Source organism: Arvicanthis niloticus, chromosome 21, assembly GCF_011762505.2.
Source record: "Arvicanthis niloticus isolate mArvNil1 chromosome 21, mArvNil1.pat.X, whole genome shotgun sequence".
Classification (NCBI taxonomy): domain Eukaryota; kingdom Metazoa; phylum Chordata; class Mammalia; order Rodentia; family Muridae; genus Arvicanthis; species Arvicanthis niloticus.
The window spans coordinates 29,899,020-29,911,590 of record NC_047678.1 but is presented as its reverse complement, the minus strand read 5'-3'; the positions used below and the strand labels follow the sequence as shown (position 1 = coordinate 29,911,590).

The window sequence follows — 12,571 nt, the reverse complement described above, 5'->3', positions numbered from 1 at the left end:
CAATCATATGGGCTACTGCCTCATAATACGGTAGGATGTTACGTTTAGGGGATATCTTTGAATGTATCCACATGAGGGGAGCCTTTTGCCACAACAATCCTGTAGGTGTGTAAGTTGTATTAAAAATTAACAAATGTAAAGGTGAGGAATAATCTATGTAAGTAACAAATTGTTCCTCAATGGCTCTTTCTACTTGTTGTAAGGCCAACAATCCTTCTGGGTTTAAGGATCGAGGGGAGGTAGGATCAGCACTCCCCTTGAGAATATCAAATAAAGGTTTCAATTCGCCTGTTGTAAGCTTTAAGTAGGGACGAAGCCAATTGATATCACCTAACAGCTTTTGAAAATCATTTAGAGTTTTTAGACAGTCCCTGCGGATGATTATCTTCTGGGGACAAATGGCTTGATTTGTAAGCCTAAAGCCTAAATAATCATAAGGCTCCTGAGTTTGTACCTTTTCAGGAGCTATTTGTAATCCTTTATCAGCTAATGCTTGCTGTAAATCTCTATAGCATAGAAGCAACTCCTGGGGATCTTTCCCACCTAAAAGAATGTCATCTGTGTAATGGCTGATGTACATCATTGGCCATTGCCGTCTTACAGGCTCAATGGCTTGTGCCACAAATTTTTGACATAATGTAGGGCTATTAGCCATGCCCTGAGGAAGAACTACCCATTGATACCTTTTCATCGGCTCCGTGAAATTAACAGAAGGAACACTGAAAGCAAATCTCTTGCAACCCCGAGGATGCAAGGGAATAGTGAAAAAACAATCTTTCAAATCTACTATTATTTTATGAAACCCTTTGGGAATGGCCACTGGAGATGGCAGCCCAGATTGTAGAGCTCCCATAGGTACCATGATTTCATTAGCCTTTCTTAGATCTTGCAACAATTGCCATTTCCCAGATTTTTTCTTGATAACAAATATTGGAGTGTTCCAAGGTGACTGAGATTCTACTATATGCCCTGCCTCTAATTGCTCCTGCACAAGCAATGAAGCAGCTTCTACTTTTTCTTTAGACAATGACCACTGATCAACCCACACTGGGATGTTATTAAGCCATTGAATTTTATCTGCATGGGATGCAGGCAAGACAGTGGCCATTATGGAAAATACCCTAAGCCTCTAGAGTTAGTATGAGGCTCGGGCGCTTTAAAAGTTTTAATACCTTGCCCTTCTCTTCCTAGTCCTTGGCCAGGCAAAAATCCTTGTCTTAGTATTTGTTTAGTCACTATTTCATTAGGGCTGCACATCATAAGACCCATCTGTGACAAAAGATCTCTTCCCCAGAGGGTGACAGGCAAATTCGGCATCACATAGGGTTGAATTTGTCCTGAATTGCCCTCTTCATCTCTCCAAGTTAGGAGTTTAGAACTCCGTTTCGGATTGTTAGCATAGCCAATTCCCTGAAGGTGCGTGAGCGTATCAGACAAAGGCCAAGCTGAAGGCCAGTCCTGTCCTCTCACCATCGTGATGTCAGCTCCTGTATCCATGAGACCCTCAAAACTCTTTCCCTCAATTGTTAACTTAAGAGTAGGTCTCTCATTAGTAATAGATTGAACCCAATACACATCAGAAGAACCAAAGCAATCCTGTCCTCTCTAATTCTTAACAAACTTGGAAGGGAGTAGATGCAGAGGAACCAAAACAAGTTGAGCAACTCTCTTATCAGTAGGCACAGTTATCACGCCCTGGGGGGAAGCAGCCAGGATCTTAATCTCTCCCTCATAATCACTATCTATAACACCTGGATAAATTTGCAATCCTTTTACAATACTACTGCTTCGGCCTAAAAGTAATCCCCAAGTCCCTGGAGGCAAGGGCCCAAAAACTCCTGTAGGTAACGTCTGAACTCCCATTTCTGGTGTCAGTGCGGCATGGGTAGTGGAACTAAGGTCTAATCCTGCACTTCCTGGGGTTGCTCTAATAAGTTCTGAAATAGATTTCCCTGACTTGGCAACAGCTTCATGGCCCCATAAGCTGTTGGCTGTGGATTCCTGGGGGCCTAGGGCTGGCCCCACCACTCATTTCCCGACAAGGGATGGCCCTGATTATCTGTTTTAGCATTACATTTGTTAGCCCAATGACGACCCTTCTTGCACCGAGGACAAATTCCTGACACGCGACCTGGTTGATAGTCCACGCCCTTTCTCCTGGGACAGTCATTTTTAAAATGACCTGTATCTCCACATTTATAACATCTTCTATCTTTACAGTTCTGTGCAAGTATTGCATGTATAGTGGTCCCCTGAAAAGCAGCAGCCATGGCCAGACCCTGATTGTAAGAGGGCCCAATTTCAGCACAAAGACCAATGTATCCATGTAAATCTGTCTTTGCTTTGTAAGGTCTGATAGCCGCTCGGCAAGCTGCATTAGCGTTCTCATAGGCCAGCTGTGTAACAAAAGGAATTCCTGACTGAGGATCTCCAAAAATTCTACCAGCTGTCTTTTGCAGCCTGTCCACGAAGTCCTGGAATAATTCATCAGGACCCTGCTTGATGCTGGATAAACTCCCATTAACATCCCCTTGAGTAGGTAACTGATTCCAAGCACGGCGAGCAGCCATTGCAATCTGTGCGTACACACCTGCAGGCAGCTCGACCTGATTAGCATTCCCTTCATATTGACCTTCTCCTAAAAGCATGTTCAGGTCCCAGCTAGGATTACCCGCCTGAGCATTCATCGCGGCAGTTTTCTTACTAGCCTCACGCCATTCTGAGCTCCAAAGCAAGTAATCTCCTCCTGACAAAGTAGCCTTACACAAAGTTTTCCAATCTTGGGGTGTTAAATTTGATTCTACCACAGTATCCAATAAAGCTTGTGTGAAGGGCGCCGTAGGCCCATATTGAGAAACCGAAGTTTTCAACTCTTTTATCACTTTAAACTCTAATGCTTGATATTGTCTAGTTCTTTGGTTCTGTTGATCAACTACTTCCACTACAGGAAACGCTAACAAGTCAGATGTATCCTGCCCATCCCTGCGGGCCTGACTCACAGCTCTTTCTAATGGCGATTGACATATCCCAGAATCATCGCTCCTTTTTGCACCTGACTGACACTTTAACTCCTGTAGCTCGTTAGTCAATCTCTGCAGCTTAATTTCCATCTCGAATTTATATGCCTTCATGTCCATCTGGGCAGCTTCTGCTGCATCAAGGACCGTAGGTGGAGCAGAAGGTGCATAGGGAGGGGGCCATTCCTCGTGGCATTTGGAACCCCCTATTTTCAAATCAGCTCCTTTCTCTTGCTCTGATTTATTACCAGAGTTTCCGAATTCTTTTATCTGAGCTGGAGAAAGTGTACTAGGTCTACATTTCCCTGATTTAGGGTTGAGAATGCCCCTTTTGGTACAAGGGCTTTCTGATGGGTGTTCTTGGAACTCTTCAAGCTGCGCCTGGGCAATAGCTAAAGCCTGCGAGGTCTCTTTATCTGTTTTATTATCAATTGCGTCTTTTACCAGTTTCCAAAGGCAGAGGGTGTTATAATCTGCCCTGGTGGTTTTCAAAACCTCTCCGACTGTCTCCCAGGTCTTTTTGTTCAACGTTCCTTTTCGAGGGAACCATGGGCAGCATGAATCTACCTCTGCCAAAAAATCTTCCAACACACTATCTGACAACCCAGCTCCTCCCATCTGAAGCAGCTCTCAAAGGCTGCAGGCAAATGCCCTTTTAGAATTCTCCTGGCCCATAATTTGCTGTCACCCACTAGGCAGAATAGGCGTCGGGTCAACACCTATCTGACCTAGACCGTATCCCCCAAAACACACTTCCTGCAAACGCGGCCTTCAAAATTTAACTAGCGCTAGCTTCAATACTGTTTGCTACTTCCTAAGTGTGTGGGATACCTTCTTAGTCCTGTTTTCCGTGGAGCTCCACCTAAGACAGCTTTCCTCAGCTCGGTCTCCCGTTTTCAAGTCCCATGTTGTGCGCGCCACTCTGTAGCCGCCCGTGGCCACAAGTCAATTGGGTTCACCTGAAAGGGGGGCTGGGAATGAAAGGGGCTGGAGGTCGAGAAGAGATGAGGCCAAGACAAAGTTCTCTGATCAAGACCCAAAGCTTTAATGTGCAGCTCTCAATTTAAAGGGGAAGACCCAACCCACAACCCCTCCTGGTTCCAGATGGGTGGGATAATCCATAGTCGTTCCAGGTTACAGTCAGAGATGTCTCAAGGCAAGCCCAGGGGCAGTTCTGCTTCTGTGTTCCGGGCAGCCAAGGTGGGTAACTCCACCTAGATCCAGTCACTTGACCTTGTTGTGGTAACCAAGGTCTCTTCAGGCTTGCTCATGGTGGGGGGGAAGGTACACTGTTCTGCAGCTTCTCTTTCCTGTTGCTGTTTCTTCCAAAGCTTGGCCATCGCCAGAAGCTTGAGGTTAGGCTGGTTGGCAGCATCCTCTGGAAAGATGTAGTCATAGACTTCTACCCATCCGGCATCAGACCCATCGTCGGCCTGGACCTTTCTTCTCTTCTTGACCTTTTCTGGCATGAGTTTGTCTACTCTCTCCTTGTCTGATGCTGTTCCAAATTTATCTTCAAACTTTCGCCAGGATTCCAGCAACATAAGCCTCTCTTCTTTTTCCTCACAGTTTCTCATGGTCTTGTTAGCTTCTTCATAAATCTGTCTGCATTTAGCCACACTTCCTTCTTCTTTCCCAGAAGATAACTCAAACTGAGCAAAACTAATCCATACCTTGACGTGCTGTGTTCGCTGAAGCAACTGTCGGTAAAGGTTTCTTGTTCTCTCAGTTTCTTCCTGCTCAATCTCAAAATCAATATATGATTTCCAAAGTACCTCTGGCATATCCAAGCGTGGCTGGCTGGTGGCTAATTCATATATTGCCCGAGCTCTCTCAATATCACCAAGGATTGTCTCTAATTCTGCAAACTTAATCCATGACGTACAATTTTCAGGTCCAAATTCCAAAAACTTTTCATAAAGCTTTCTGCACCTGTCAAATTCTTGAAGCTGTAGTTCCAGTTCTATGTAACCTTTGAATAACTTGTTCTTTGGACATTTGCCTATGGAAGTTCCCAGAGCTCTTCTGGCAAATGGCAGATTTTTCTGCCTTATTTCAAACTGTGCGTAATATAACCACATTTTGGCAAACGTGAACTTTTTATGAGGAATGAGTTCCAAAGACGCTTGATATACCTGTCTTGTCCTCTCAGGATCCTTGGCCTCCAGCTCTTCATAGAGTGCATAGTTAATCCAGAGGTAGATGTAGCGCTTCCAGTGCCTCTTCTCCTGGATGGGTGGCACATTGGCAATGGCTCTCTCATAGACTTCCCGCACAGTGTCAGCTTCTGCATCACTTTCCACCAAGTGTAAATAATCAAACCATGCATCATAATTGTGTGGATCAGCCTTCACTTCTTCTTCATACTGGAATCTCCGCTTGCTCATGATGATATCTTCTATACCCCTCCGGTCACCAAACTTCTTCTCAAAGAGGGTATAGTTTTTAAAGAGTTCTTGGGCTTCTTGTTTTGGAATCCTATCCAGGGCATATCTGTAGATAACTCGTACCCTTTCAAATTCTTTCTGGTTTTCCTCAAATTTAGCAAAGGCCACATACAGGTGTTCGTCCATATGCTCATCCCCAAAAAACTCAACCGCTCTCTCGTAGACTCTCCGAGCTTGAGCAAAATAAGCATGCTTCTCTTCAAACCGAGCATACTTGATCCAGTTCTTCACAGCAGGGTGCACGAGCACAAAGCGTTCATAAATGGTGCGGGCCTTCTCCACCTCTTTGTATCTCAGCTCGAAGTTGATATAGGAGTGCCAGGCCTGCTCCTCAGGCTGCCATTCCATCCAGCGTTCAAACACCTGCCGAGCACCAGGAGGATTGTTCAACATCTCCTCCATGTGTGTGTACTTGTACCAGAACTGGTCGACTCGTGGCAGAGTTGTTACGGCACGGTCCCAGATATTTCGGGCATGGTTGACCTGGCGGTTCTTCATTTCCATTTCTGCATATTTCAGCCAGAGTGGAATAGTCCGGTTGTTGACATCTAAAGCACGCTCGTATATGGATCGAGCACTTTGAATCTCCTTTAGACTTTCCTCCCATTGTGCATATTTTATCCAGTTGCTAATCGCAGTTCCATTTTTTCTTATGTTATCTTCAAAAGTCTCCCTTTTCCGTAGTTTGTAATCCTCTAATTCTTCTTCGTCTGTGATCTTCTGCTGAGGTGGAGGCAGGAGGAGCTCGAGTTCTCTTTCTTTAGCTTCTCTTAGAAGCTGCTCAGCAGTTATCTGTACCTCTGCAGGCGCTTTGTTTTTCACCTTGGCCACTTTAGGAATCCGCTGTTTCCCGGCTGCTATGGAGGCTGCCATGATTGCAGCGGCGGAAAACCAGAGACCCTGGCCCACACCTGGACTTCAGAAACCGACTTCAAGAAACAGCCTGCGCTGCAGAGCCAGCCCACAACAAACTAGATTCCAGAACCGGAACCGGAAACAGAACTTGAAAGGACGACCTTTGACCGCCGCAAAAATCAGGGTAAACTCCAAGTCGTTTTCTTAGCAACCGCTCAGGCGTCCTCTGTGGAGCAGCGCAGCTTGCAGGAGGTGAGAGTGGGGTGGATAGCGTGGGCTGCACCGCAGGGACTTGGGCCTCGGATGGCTAGGGCTCACCCAGGTCTAGCTCAGTGATGCGTGCAGCTGTAGGCAGTGCCACCTTCGAGGGGCGTAGAAACCCATCTCCGATGTGGAAACTCGGGGGAGAAGCCGAAGCAGTTCTTTCATTATAAAATATGGCAAGAACACACCAAGTCCCGGGAAAAGCCAGAAGATTTCACTTACAAAGAAATTCACATGAAGACAACAGGTTAGCTAGAAGAGACACCCACTTGGTTTTTCCCATTCTCTGCAGTCCTACATTCTCACTCATTAAGAGGAAGGGACTTGTGGTTTAATGGGATGGAGCTGTCATGCTAGGCTAGCCATAGAACCACTCTGTGATCTGCTGAGTGGTTGCTCAAAATCTTTTTTCTTTCTTTTTTTTTTTTTTTTTTTTCCCGAGACAGGGTTTCTCTGTATAGCCTTGGCTATCCTGGAACTCACTCGGTAGACCAGGCTGGCCTCAAACTCAGAAATCTGCCTGCCTCTGCCTCCCAAGTGCTGGATTGCTCAAAATCTTAAAACCAGCTCTATGTATTGCTCCCTTGCCCTGAAGGCTTCATACCTTCCCTAGAGTACAGAGAGAATTTAATGGGGAAATTACTAGATAGGCTTTAGTTATCTTTTTTTTTCTAAAAACTTCCTCAGAACAGCTTTCTGATAGAGAGATACTTTTAAATTTCTTTCACTTATTTTTAGCGTGTGTATGTGATGTGTGTACATGGAACTGTGTATGTGTGTGTAGACAACTTTGTGGAATTGGTTCTCCTGATGGGAAAAATCTTACCTTTTCTGTTTGCTTTGAAACTATATTGCTGTGGCTAGCCTGGAACTTGATATGTAGACTACACTAGCCTCAAACTCAAGATCTGCAGCTTGCTTTCACTGGGACTGGGACATCTTTATATCTGGCTGTTTTATTTGTTTTGTTTCTTTTTCTCTTTGTTTCTTTCTTTGCTTCTTTTTCCTTTGTTTTCTTCCTTCCTTCCTTCTTTCCTTCCTCCCTTCCTTCCTTCCTTCCTTCCTTCCTTCCTTCCTTCCTTCCTTTCTTCCTTCCTTGACAGGATCTCATGTACTACAGGCTGACCTCAAATTCTTCATGTAGAAAACACAAATGACCTTGATTATTCTGCCTCCAAATGAGAACTGGGTTACGGTTTATAGGCCTCTAGGAACAGAACCAAGCACTCTGCCCACTGAGTTCCAGACCCATCCCCCAATACCCATTTTGTATGTATAGAAGCACATTAAAGAGTAACTGTATCTGAACCAATGGCCAACCTCCAGTGTGCTTGACTGTGTCTGCTTCATCCTTCCCTCAACTTTTATACAAGCCTTCAACAAGGTAGAGGAAACTGAAACATTTCTTCTTTGGTTTGAGTTGCCCCTCAACTGTCTGGTGTCCAAATATTGTTGGGGTTTCCTTGCAGGATTTCGGGAACATGCATGTTATCTCTCCGGGTGTGGCTTAACAAGAAACCAACAAGACAGATCAGTTGTCTGTATTGCAAATCCCAAGGCCCAGATTTCTGCCTGGGATATTCATGAGGTCAGTCTGGCCAATGAGTAGCAAAAGTTACCTGGATGTGAATTGTGATTTCATCTTTTTGTTGTTGGTGATGATGAGACAGGATCTCCATGTATAGACCTGACTGTCCTAGAAGTCCCCATGTAGATCCACCTATCTTGGCTCCAAATGTGTCAAAAGGTTTACACCACACACCTGATTTCCCCCTCCCCCTTTTAGATTTATGAGTGTTTTTTGTGTATATATGTATGTGTGATGCAAGTGTGTCTGCTGCCTGTGGAGGTCACAAGAGGGTGTCAAGTCCCTTAAAACTGTAGTTGTAGATGGCTGTAAGCTGTGGGCACTGGAGCTGTGGGCTGGACTCGGGTCCTCAGCTAGGCCATCTCTGCAGTGCCTGTCAGTGTTTCAAAGTTTTTATCATAGAGATTGTTCACATACTAGGTCGGGTTTCCCCAGGTATTCCTTTTTTTTTTTAGGACATGTTTTTTATTTTATATATGTATGTGCCTTGTTAGTTTATGGTTGGTGCCAGATATATTTTTTATTTTATATGTGTATGTGCCTGTGTTAGTTTGTGGTTGGTGCCTGCTGGCCAAGGCCAGAGACTGAGATGTTGTGTAGGCTTTGGGAACCCACCTAGGGTCTTCTGCAAGAACATTACTTGCTCTGAGCTGCTGAACCATCACTCTGGCCTCTTACTCCAGGGTTTGTTTGTTGTTGTATTTTTGGTTTGGAACAGGGTTTCACTGTGTAAGAACCTTGGGGGATGCTGCTCTGTAGACTGGGCTGGCCTCAAACTCTGAGATCTACCAATCTCTGCCTGCTGGGATCAAAAGTGTGTACCACATCCACCAGGCCCTTTTAGGGTGGTGTTTCAAGGCTGCTGTGGATGGAATGGCTTCCCTGATCCTCTCTCACTGTGTCTATTGCTGTATAGGAAGGGCACTAATGTTCTTTCCCATGTTAACTTCATAGCCTATCAATCTGCTGGAAGTTTATCAGTTCTAAGAGTGTTCCGGTGGAGTCTCAGGGTCTCTAAGTACAGGCTCATAGTGTCTGCCAATGAGGCAACTCTGGCTTCTCTTTCCTATTGGCATCCCTTTTGTTTGCTTCTTTTGTTTGATTATTCTTGCTAAAACAATACCATTTTGAGGAAGAGTAGAGATTGTGGATATACTTGTCTTGTTCCTGATTTTGCTGGAAATGCTTTGAGGTTTTTTGTTTGTTTGTTTGTTTTTGTTTTAGTTTTTGTTGTTTTTTTTTTTTTTTTTTTTTTTTTGCTATTTGAGGGGATTCAGTAAAGAAACTGCTGACATGACTCTCCATAATAATGATTAAGGTTGTTTACTGTAGATATGAGAGAGCAGCCAGAGGCATCTAGAAGAGTTCAGAGCAGACAGAGGAAGAAGTAGATTATGTTGTGTTTTTAAAAAACCAGGATATGTTTTGTGAGCAAAGTCTGGTGAGGTGGGAGGGTGCCTTGGTGGGCCGACCTTGAGGCATCCCTTCCCCCTGAGGTAGCAAACACATGATGGGTATAGTATAGAATAGAGGTTATTTAAGGCAATGATAAGGGAGGAGAGAAAGAGAGGAGGGGAGGGGGAGAGTGAAAAGGGAAAAGGGGGTTAAGGAGAGAAAAGAGTCAGACTGAAGGGGCAGAGAGAGCAAGGAGGGGACAAACAGCCCCTTTTATGGCAAGCCAGGCCTACCTGGCTGTTGCCTAGGCTGGAGCCTAGAAGGCATGCTGACATTCCTCCATTTTGCTTTAATTTTTAAAAGGAGAAACTAGAAAGAGGTGGTGGTGAACCAGGGATAGGGTCATCTTGATCTTTAGCTATTTCCTGCTGACTTTGAGGTGTAGTGTCCCTGTGAAACCTAAGAAAACGAAGATGGGGATGTTGGTCCAGTCTTAGGAGAATTGGCTGTTTCTTTGCTATCCAGGATCTGTGGGACCATCTGTGGATAGGAAGAAGCAGGTGTAGTAGAAGCATCTGTGTCTGTGAGAGCAGGTGCTGGCACATCTGTTGTTTCTCTGGAGCTGTTCTGGATACAGATGTTGAGTAGATGCCTGGACATAGCAAGATGCTGAAATGTGTATATATATTAGAGGTAGAGAATACAGTTTAGTACTTTGGGGAGAATAATCTTCTTAGGTGTATATTTGAAACCCTTAGGTCTTGGTGGTTGGAGTGAGAGAAGTCCCAATCCCAGGGAACAAGAGGGGAACCCCATCCTCTGGAATAGGTAACAGGTAGAAACTTAGGCTATTGATTGGCAAGTGTACTTATCTAGATGGAGTCTGTTTGGTCTGTGATACATGGATCTGAGTGGGTTTCTTGGAGCTTATAAGTTTACAAAAGAGATAAATCTGTTAACAGCATGAACACTATTTGAGATGCATTTAGGGAAGACAAAAACCTTTTGTGGAGCAGAAGGAGCAAGAAGGGCTTTTTCCTTCTATCTGTGAGATTGATTCTATTTACATTTAGCACGATGATAAACCTTTTAAGGTTACATTTAAAAGACAATTAAAGAAACTTGAAATTTTGACCTTGTGAATATGATAGTTGAATATATAGATTAGTATGAGAAACACCTTAAGTCTATAGTTAAGAGTGATAGAGAAAAGGTACGGGGTCTTGACAACAGCAGAGTCAGGGCAGCTGGTGACAGCTGAAGATGACTTGACAGGGTCACTGCAGATGATGTAAGTGGCAATTGTGAGTTAGTTCACCGTGTACATATAGCCAGCAATCTTTAAAGTGCCCAGGTTGCATGACATTAAGGACTTGGTAGGCTGAGGTCAGGGTCTGAAGCAAAAGGTGAAATGGCAGGTTACTGTTATTTATGAGGGGGGATGTCAAGGAAGTAAGGACCTTGGAAAAGTGTAAGAATAGAATGTTCAGTCTCTGGAACCTGCTTGGTGAAAGGAGAGAACTGATTCCCACAGGTTATTATCTATCCACTCCATGTATATGAGCATAGGCATGCACTCACACACACACACACACACACACACAGGCACACACAAACACACACACACACACACACTCAGGCACACACATAGGTACACACACACATGTATACAGTTACTCGTACACACAGGCATGCATGCATAGGCACATACATACTCAGGTACACACACAGGAGTGCATACATATACATACACACATGACAAGTAAGTATTAAAAAGTTTTAAAACAAATTCAGGACTGTAATGTAGTGATAGTCTAATTATCAGTTGACAAGCTTCACTCTGATTTGAGTACTGACATCTTGTTTTTCCTTTGACAGCTCTTATAACAAAACATTATATGACAATGTGAGCATAATTCAAATGATGACAAATGGTCCCACCCACAACTATCTGATATTTCTGATATACCTTGAACATATGTTCTTGAAAACTGAGTAGGTTATGTGTCCTCTTCCTCAATGATAATAAAAGTCTATTTGCAAGCCCAGGCTGGTGATTTCAGTGTTGCTAAGAAGTGAAGAGCCCAAATGTGGTGGTGCACACCTTTAATCCAGATACTGGGGAGGCAGAGGCAGGTGGGAGATCTGAGTTCTGAGGCCAGCCTGGTCTACAGAGCTAGTTCCAGGCCAACCAGGGCTACATTATGAGAACCCATCTCTGAAACAAAACCCGTGGCTAGTTGTAAGAGCAATTTGTCTGTGACATTTGTCACTTCACTGCTATAGGTTTGACTCAGATGACCAGGGCATGTGGGCAGCTTCTCACTGCAGAAGCCATGTGGCAAATTTAAAAAAAGGACCTTTTTTGAGACTATAATTACCCTTTCCCCCTTCCTCCTTTAAACTTTTCCATAGAACTCTTCTCACTATTCTCTTTTGAATTCTTGACCTCCTTTTTTTTTATTTCTCAAACCATTTTTTTTAAAATCAAGGGCATATGGGCTGGAGAGATGGCTCAGCAGTGAAGACCACTGGCTGCTCTTCCAGAGGACCTGAGTTCAATTGCTAGCACACATACAGCAGCTAACAACTGTCCTTAAAGGCAAAACAGCAACACACATAAAAATCTTTTAAAAAAAAAATTATTAAAAGCCCGGTGGTGTCAGAGCACCCCTTTAATCCCAGCACTTGGGAGACAGAGTCAACCAGAACTGAGTTGAAGGCCAGCCTGGTTTACAAAGTGAGTTCCATGACAGTCAGGGCTATGTATGTATGTGTATACAGAGAAACCCTGTCTTGAAAAACCTGAAGATGGAAAATCAAAGTTTAATTGAGCTTATGGTATTGTTGCAGGAAATATTAAAGTTGGCATCACCCCATGCTCTGTCCAGCTACTCTATCCCCAGCAGTCCCAGGCTCACCACCTCCAAGGCTAGCCCCAATACAGTGGTCTTCCCAGCTCTGGTTCTCTTACCTCAGAGCCGCTAGTTCTTTCTATGCCATCC

General features: G+C 44.3%; 1 pseudogene; it reads right to left on the bottom strand.

The window, feature by feature from the left end:
• Positions 1 to 2,214: 2,214 nt before the first annotated feature.
• On the bottom strand, positions 2,215 to 6,352 carry LOC117725050 (crooked neck-like protein 1 pseudogene; annotated as a pseudogene).
• Positions 6,353 to 12,571: the final 6,219 nt, after the last annotated feature.